The sequence below is a fragment of the Prionailurus bengalensis genome, chromosome E2 (genome assembly GCF_016509475.1).
Source record: "Prionailurus bengalensis isolate Pbe53 chromosome E2, Fcat_Pben_1.1_paternal_pri, whole genome shotgun sequence".
Classification (NCBI taxonomy): domain Eukaryota; kingdom Metazoa; phylum Chordata; class Mammalia; order Carnivora; family Felidae; genus Prionailurus; species Prionailurus bengalensis.
In genome coordinates, this window is record NC_057352.1 from 21,399,411 (window position 1) to 21,407,914 (window position 8,504).

At 35.6% G+C, this 8,504-nt stretch overlaps 1 non-coding gene across 1 annotated transcript; it reads left to right on the forward strand.

Annotated features, from left to right (window-relative positions):
• The first annotated feature begins 6,659 nt into the window (after positions 1–6,659).
• LOC122495331 lies at positions 6,660–6,764 on the forward strand. The gene has a single exon (XR_006300405.1). It is a non-coding gene; the product is annotated as a U6 spliceosomal RNA (small nuclear RNA).
• The last annotated feature ends 1,740 nt before the right edge of the window (positions 6,765–8,504 follow it).

Here is an 8,504-nt window from a genome sequence, read left to right on the forward strand (position 1 = left end):
GTTATGGAATGAATAAATCACAGGAATAAAAGAAACACCATAAGGGAATATAGTCAATGACATTGTAATGGTGTTGTGTGGTGACAGATGGTCGCTACACTTGTGAACAGAACATAATGTACAAACTTGTCAAATCACTATGTTGTACACCTGAAACTAATGCAACATTGAACATTGTGTGTCAGTTATACTAAAAAAAAGAAAAAAAGAGAAAAGAATCATTGTTCTGAAAGATACGGTCTGGGATCCCAATCATAGGTGAAGCAATTTGCTTCGGGTGTGAGGAAAGCTGCTCATTATAGCAGGAAGGAAGGAAGGAGGGAACAGGTGCAGGTAAGTTTGAGAGCTTGATGGGGAACATTAAGGTAGGTCTGCTTAGTTGTCTTACATTTTTAGGAATCTCTACAAAAGTGATCATATAATTCTTTTAAAAATATTATTGCAGTATAGTTAACATACAATATTCGTTGCAGAAGTACACATAGTATTTCGACAATTCTATATACATTACTCAGTGCTCACTGTGGCAAGTGTAGTCACCATCTGTCATCAACAACATTATTACCATGTTATTGACTATATTCCCTATGCTATTCCCTCTTAATTCTCTTCATCTGTTTCACTCACCCTCTTCTCCCACCCCTCTGGCCACCACCAGTTTGTTCTCTGTATTCATGAGTCTGTTTCTTTGGTTGTTTGTTCATTTGATTTGTTTTTTAGATTTCACATATTTGTGAAATCATGTGATAACTGTCTTTTTCAATATGACTTTTTTTCACTTGTCACAATACCCTCTAGGTCCATTAATGTTCTCCCAAATGGCAAGATCTCATCCTTTTTCATGGTTTAGTCGATATTACGTTGTATATATGTATGTATGTACTACGTGTTCCTTTTCATTCATCTGTTGATGGGCATGTGAGTTGCTTCCATATCTTGGCTATTGTAAATAATGCTGCAGTGAACATAAGGGCGCATATATCTTTAAGAATTAGTGTTTTCATTTTCTTTGGATAAATACCCCGTAGTAGAATTATTGGATCATATGGTATTTCTACTTTCAATTTTTTGAAGGAACCTACATACTGTTTTCCATAGTGGTGGCACCAATTTACATGAGGGTTTCCCTCATGTACAGTGAGGGTGCATGAGGGTTTCCCTTTCTCCATACCACTTTTCTCCATATCACTTGCTATTTCTTATCCATTTGATGATAGCCATTCTGAGAGGTATGAGATGATCTTTCCTTGTGGCTTTGATTTGCATTTCCCTGATGATTAGTGATGTTGAGCATCTTTTCATGTGCCTGTTGGCCATCTGGATTTCTTCTTTGGAAAAATGTCTATTCAGATCCTCCCCATTTTTTATCTGAAATGTTTTTTTTGTTTGTTTTGTTTTGTTTTATTTTTGGTATTAAGCTGTATAAGTTCTATATGTATATATATATATTTTGAATATTCACCCCTTTATCAGACATATCACTTGCAAATATTTTTTTCCCATTCTGTAGGTTACATTTTTGTTTTGTTGGTTTCCTTTTCTATTGCAAAAGCTTTTAATTTTGGTGTAGTCCCAATAGTTTATTTGGGACATACTGCTTGTCTTCTTTTAGGAATTTTCTTGTTTCAGGTATTACATTTAGGTTTTTAATGAATTTTGCTGATTTTTGTGTATTGTGTAAGAATTGGTCCAGTTTCATTTTTTTTGCATGTAGCTGTCTTGTTTTCCCAGCATCATTTATTGAAAACACTCTTTTTCCCTATTGTATATTCTTGCCTCCGCTATTGCAGATTAATTGACCATATCAGTGTGGTTTATTTCTGGGCTCTGTATTCTGTTCCATTGATCTATATGTCTATAAAAATAGACATAGACATAAAAATAGACATAAAATGTAGGTACCATACTGTTTTGATTACTATAGCTTTGTAGTATATCTTGAAATCTGGTGTTGTGATACCTCCAGCTGTGTTCTTTCTCAAGACGGCTTTGGCTATTTGAGTTTTTTTGTAGTTTCGTACAAATTTTAGGATTATTTTTTCTAGTTCTATGAAAAACGCTGTTGGTATTTTGATAGGGATTGCATCACATCTGTAGATTGCCTCGGGTAGTGTGGTCATTTTAACAATAATAATTCTTCTAATCCATGAGCATGGTATATCTTTCCATTTGTTTGTGTCACCTTCATTTTCTTTGATTAGTATCTTATAGTTTTCAGAGTATAAGTCGTTTACTTGCTTGGTCAAATTTAGTCCTAGGTATTTTATTCTTTTTGGTGCAATTTTAAATGGGATTGTTTTCTTAATTTCTCCTGCAAATTCAGAAGTATAGAAATGCCATGTCATCCACAGATAGTGCAAATTTTATTTTTTCCTTACCAGTTTGGATGCCTTTTTTTTTCTTGTGTGCTGCACCTAGGACTTCCAATACTATGTTGAGTAAAAGTGGTGAGAACGAATACCCTTGTCTTGTTCCTGATCTTAGACGAACTCTAAGTTCTCAGTTTTTCACCACAGAGTGTGACGTAAGCTGTGGGTTTTTTATATATGGTCTTTATTATGTTGAGGTATGTTCCTCTAAACCTACTTTGTTGAGAGTTTTTATCATGTATGAGTATTATACTTTGTCAAAGGCTTTTTCTGCACCTATTGAGGTAATCATATGGTTTTAATCCTTCCTCTTGTTAATGTGGTGTATCACGTTGATTGATTTGTGAATATTAACCATTTGTATTCCTGGAATAAATCCCACATGATTGTGGTGAATGATCCTTTTAAAGTATTGTTGAATTCAGTTTGCTAGTATTTTGTTGAGGATTTTTACATCTATGTTCATCAGGGATATTGGCTTGTAGTTTTTTCTTTTCTTTTTATGTAGCGTCTTCATTTGGTTTTGGTATCAGAGTAATGCTGGCCTCATAGAATGAATTTGGAAGCTTTCCTTCCTCTGTTTTTTTTGGAATAGATCCATAACATATTTAGAAAATTTTGTTTTATTTCTAAACACCGTGGATTTAAAAATATATTTCATACTTGTTAATTTCTAATTTAATTCTAATAATTTAATTCTATTATAGTCAGAGAAAATACTCTGTATGATTTCAATGTATAATATTTGCTGAGTCTTTTTAAATCTCTCAACAAATGGTCTATCTTGGTGAATGCTCCATGTGCACTTGAAATAAATATGGATTTTGCTGTTGGATGGAGTGTTTTATTAGGCTCAGTTAGGTTAAATTGGTTGATTGTATCCAGATATTCATTTTCCTTACGGATTTTTGTTGTTGCTAACTTGTTCTATTAACCACCGGCAAGAGAACAAAAATCTTCAGTTACAATTCTAAATTTGTCTATTTCTCCCTCTAGTTTTGTGAATTTTTATTTCATGTATTTTGAAGATCTGTTGTTACGTGCACATGCATTCAGGGTAGGTCCTTTACGAGTTGAACCTTTATCATTTAAATGTCCCTCTTTATCTTTAGAAGTATTTTTTACTTTGAAATCCTGTCTGATTATAATATAGCTGCATAGCCTTTCGTGTTCTTGTTATTTGCGTATCTCTTTTCATCCTTTTACTTTTAAACTTATCTCTGTCTTTATATTTAAAGAGTGTTTGTTATAGGCAGCGTATAGTTTGGTCTCAATATCTTACTTGAACATTAATGATACTTAGTAGTATTATTGATGTCAGGTTTAAGTCTACCAATGTATTTTCCTATTTGCTAGTTGTTCATTTCTTTCCACTTTTGGATTAATGGAGAATTTTTAGTGTTTCATTTTTTAATCAAAGTATAACTGACATATGATGTTAGTTCCAGGTGTACAACATAATGATTCAACGTTTGTATATTTTGTAAAATGATCACCACAAGCAGTTTAGTTACCGTCTCTCACTTTATTTTTTTATTTTGAATTTTTTAAAATTTTTTTAACGTTTATTTATTTTTGAGACAGAGAGAGACAGAGCATGAATGGGGGAGGGGCAGAGAGAGGGAGACACAGAATCCGAAGCAGGCTCCAGGCTCTGAGCCATCAGCCCAGAGCCCGACGCGGGGCTCGAACTCACGGACCGCGAGATGGTGACCTGAGCTGGAGTCGGATGTTTAACCGACTGAGCCACCCAGGCGCCCCACCATCTCTCACTGTATAAAGTTACAATTTTTTTTTTCTTATGATGAGAACTTTTAAGATTTCTTTTCTTAGCAACTATCAAATTTACAACACAATATTATTGACTGTTATCACCATGCCGCTAGTTACATCCCCATGATTTACATATTTTATAACTGGAAGTTTGTACTTTTTTTAAATTTTATTTTTTTAATTTTACATCCAAATTAGTTAGCATATAGTGCAATGATGATTTCAGGAGTAGATTCCTTAGTGCCCCTTCCCCATTTAGCCCATCCCCCCCCCACCCCCTCCAGTAACCCTCTGTTTGTTCTCCATATTTAAGAGTCTCTTCTGTTTTGTCCCCCCTCCCTGTTTTTGTATTAATTTTGTTTCCTTTCCCTTATGTTCATCTGTTTTGTCTCTTAAAGTCCTGATATGGGTGAAGTCATATGATATTTGTCTTTCTCTGACTGACTAATTTCGCTTAGCATAATACCCTCCAGTTCCCTCCATGTAGTTGCAAATGGTAAGGGATGAATGTATAAAGAAGTTGTGGTATATATATATATATATATATATATATATATATATATATATGAAAAATGTACGTTTTGACCACCTTCACTTGTTTCACCCACCTCCCGCTCTCTCCCCTCTGGCAACCACAGTCTAATCTCTGTACCTGTAAATTTTGCTCTGTTTTTGTTTTTTTCATTTGTTTTGTTTTTCAGATTCCAAGGGTAAGTGAAGTCTTATGGTATTTATGTTTCTTTGCCAGACTTATTTCATTTAGCATAACCTTCATTTATTTCACTTATCCTCAGGGTCCATCCATGTTGTCTCAAATGGCAAGATTTTATTCTTTTTTATGGCTGAGTAGTATTCCATGGTATCCATATATCTATCTCACGCTTTCTTTTTCCTCTCATCCATTGATGGACAGTTGGGTTCTTTCCACAGTTAGGCTGTTATGTTGCAATGAACATAAAAGTGCGCATATCTTTTCAATTAGTGTATTTATTTTCTCCAGACATATACCCAGACGTGGAATTACTGGATAATAAGGTAGTTTTATTTTTAGTTTTTGAGAAACTTCCATACTGTTTTTCATAGTGGATGCATCATTTTCCACTCCCACCAACAGTGAGTGAAGCTTCTCTTTTCTCCACATCCTTGGCTATTTCTTATCTTTTTTAAAATAATAACCATTCTTACAGGTGTGAGGTGATACCTCATTGTGGTTTTGATTTGCATTTTCCTGATGATGAGTGATGTTGATCATCTTTTCATGTGCCTGTTGGCCATCTGTATGCTCTCCTTGGAAAAATGTCTATTCAGGTCCTCTACCTGTCTCTTATTTGGAGGATGATGATGATGATGATGATGCATGATGTATGATTTCTTTATGTATTTTAGATATTAACCTCTTACCATATATATGATTTGCAGATGCCTTCTCCCTTTCAGTAGGTTGCCCTTTTATTTTGTTGATGATTTACTGGCTACGTACAGTTTCTTACTTTGCCGTAGTCCTATTTGTTTATCTTTACTTACGTGGTCAATGCCTTTGGAGTCAGGTGCAAAAGAATATATCCAAAAGTGATGGCAAGGAACTTACTGCTTTTTTCTCTTCTAGGAGTTTTATTATTTCTTGTCTTACATTCAAGGATTTAATCCATCTTGAGTTCATTTTTGTGTGTGGTGTAAGATAGTGGTCCGGTTTCATATTTTTTGCATGTGGCTCTCACTGAGGCACTTCTCCACCATGACAGCAATGCCATATTCCACGTAGTATAGAAAAATAAGAGGATGTATGATTTTTAACTCAATGAATGTATAAAAATGTACCTATTGTATAGGCAACGTCTTACATAAATTCCCCAAATCTCTCCCTCCTGGTATCACACCCTTTTGTACTCTCCCACTCTTGAGTGAGCAACTTAGAAAGTTGCTTTGAATGAATAAAATACAGCAAAATTAACGGGAAATTATTTCATGATTAGTTCACAAAGGATTCCTAACACTCTTTTGCATTTTCTCTGCTTGCTTGTTATGATGAAGTAGGCGGCAATACAGAGAGGGCCATGAGGCAACAAATGGAGGGCTGGCTCTTACCAACAGCCAAAGAGAAAATAAGGCCCCAATTGCAAGGGCTTGCAAGGAACTGAATCTTGCCAACAACCATATCAGTGAGCTTGGACATGGATCGTTCTCTGGTTGACCCTTCGGAAAAAAACTTCAGCCTCAAATGTCATCTAAGGGTAGTCCTAGAGACTTAGAGAACCCAGAAAAGCCATGACTAGATATCACAAACATTGTGATATTATAAATGTTGTTGCCTTAAGTCCTTAAGGGTTGGAATAATTTGGTACACAGCGATAGATTAACAATACATTTCTCCTACCTACTATTTTTGGACATTCCTCCCCACTCTTTTATTTGATGTTGTAAATAATGCTGAAGTAAATAGCCTTGGGCACATCTTCCTCATCTTCAGAAGTGAATTTCCGTAAGTGGAGTTGATGAGTCTAAAGGTGTGAGCAGTGCTCACTTTGGTAGTGCATCTGATAAAAACTTGGAATGATACAGGGAAGACTGACATGGCCACTGCATAAGGATGACGTGTATACTCATGAAGTGTTCCATATTGTTTACAAAGCCTTAAAAGCAATTCAGTGGAGGAAGGATAGTCTTTTTCAACAAATGGTGCTGGAGGGAGGAGACCTCCATAAGTAAGAAAATGAACCTCAACCTGAACTTCACATCATGTACACAAATCAACTCAAAATGGATTATGGACTTCAATTCAAAACGTGAAACTATAAAGCCTTCAGGGAAAAAAAAACACTTTGGCATCTAAGGCAAGACAAAGAGTCCTTAGACCTGGCACCAAAAGCACACTCTAGAAAATAAAAAGTTGATAAATTAAGTCTCGTCAAAGTTCAACACTCATCTTTTGTGAAAGTCTAGGTGAAGAAGATGAAAACAAGCAACCTATTGGGAGTAAACATTTACAAATCACGTGTCCCACAAAGGAATAGTATCTAAAATATATAAAGAACACTGAAAACTCAGTAGCAAAAAAAAAAAAAAAAGTCAAATTAGAAAATGGGCAAAAGGCACAAACAGACTTTTCAATGAAGATGATATGCAGATGGCAAACACACACATGAAAGATGTTCAGCATTATGAGCCATCAGGGAAATGCAAATTAAAACCATAATGAGATATCACTACATATGGATCAGAATGGAGAAAATAAAAAACAGTGACATTACCAAATGCTGGCAAGCACGCAGAGGCACTCGATTACTAATACATTGTTGGTGGGAATATAAGATGATATACCCACTCTTGAAAACAGTTTGGCAGTTTCTTATAAAACTAAACATGAAATTACCATATGAATCAAAAACTGTACTCTTGGACATTTATCCCAGAGAAATAAAAGCTGTATTCACACAAGCACCTGGACATCAATGCTTTTAGTGGCTGTATTCACAGTAACCCCAAGCTAGGAACAGCTCTGATGTCCTTCAGCAAGAGGATGGTTAAGCCATGGTGCATATATACATGGAATATTACTAAGCAACAGATAAAAGAACTATTGATACGTAGAGTGACTTAGATGGGTCTCCAGGGAGTTATTCTGAGTGAAAAAAGAAATCCACTCTCCAAGTGTTACATACCATGTGATTCTTTGATATAAAATTTTTGAGATGACAAAGTTTTATAAATGGAGAATAGTTTCCAGGGGTTAGGGATGGAGGAAGTGGGGAGTAGGAGGGAGAATAGGATTGTAAAAGGGCAATATGAGGGATTCTGGTGTTGATGGGATCGTTCTGTGTCTTGCCTGTGGGGACAGATATATATACCTATAAATGCGATTAAGTTGTATAGAACTGAATACAATCTACCCTCAAATGAACACAAGTAAAACTAGAGGCATCTGAATGACGTCAGTGGGTTTTATCTACGTCAACATCTTGGTTGTGATATTGTACTATAGTTTGCAAGATGTTACCGCTGGTGAAAACTATGAAGAAGGAACATGGATCTCTCTCTATTATTACTTTCAACTGAATATGAATCTACAAGTATCTCAATAAAACTTCCAAGTTTTCTTTTTGTTTTCTGCTTTTTTTTTTAAGAGAGAGGGTGTGAACAGGGAGGGGCAGAGGGAGAGAGAGAGAGGGAGAGAGAGATAGTCTCTCTCCCTCTCTCTCTCTCTCTCCACCTTGCATGGAGCCTGACTTGGGGCTTCATCTCATGACTGAGGTGAAATCAAGAGTCATATGCTTAACTGACTGAGCTGCCCAAGCACCCCAAAACTTACAATTAAAAACAGTTTTTTAAATGCTTATTTATTTTTGAGAGAGGAGAGAGAGAGAG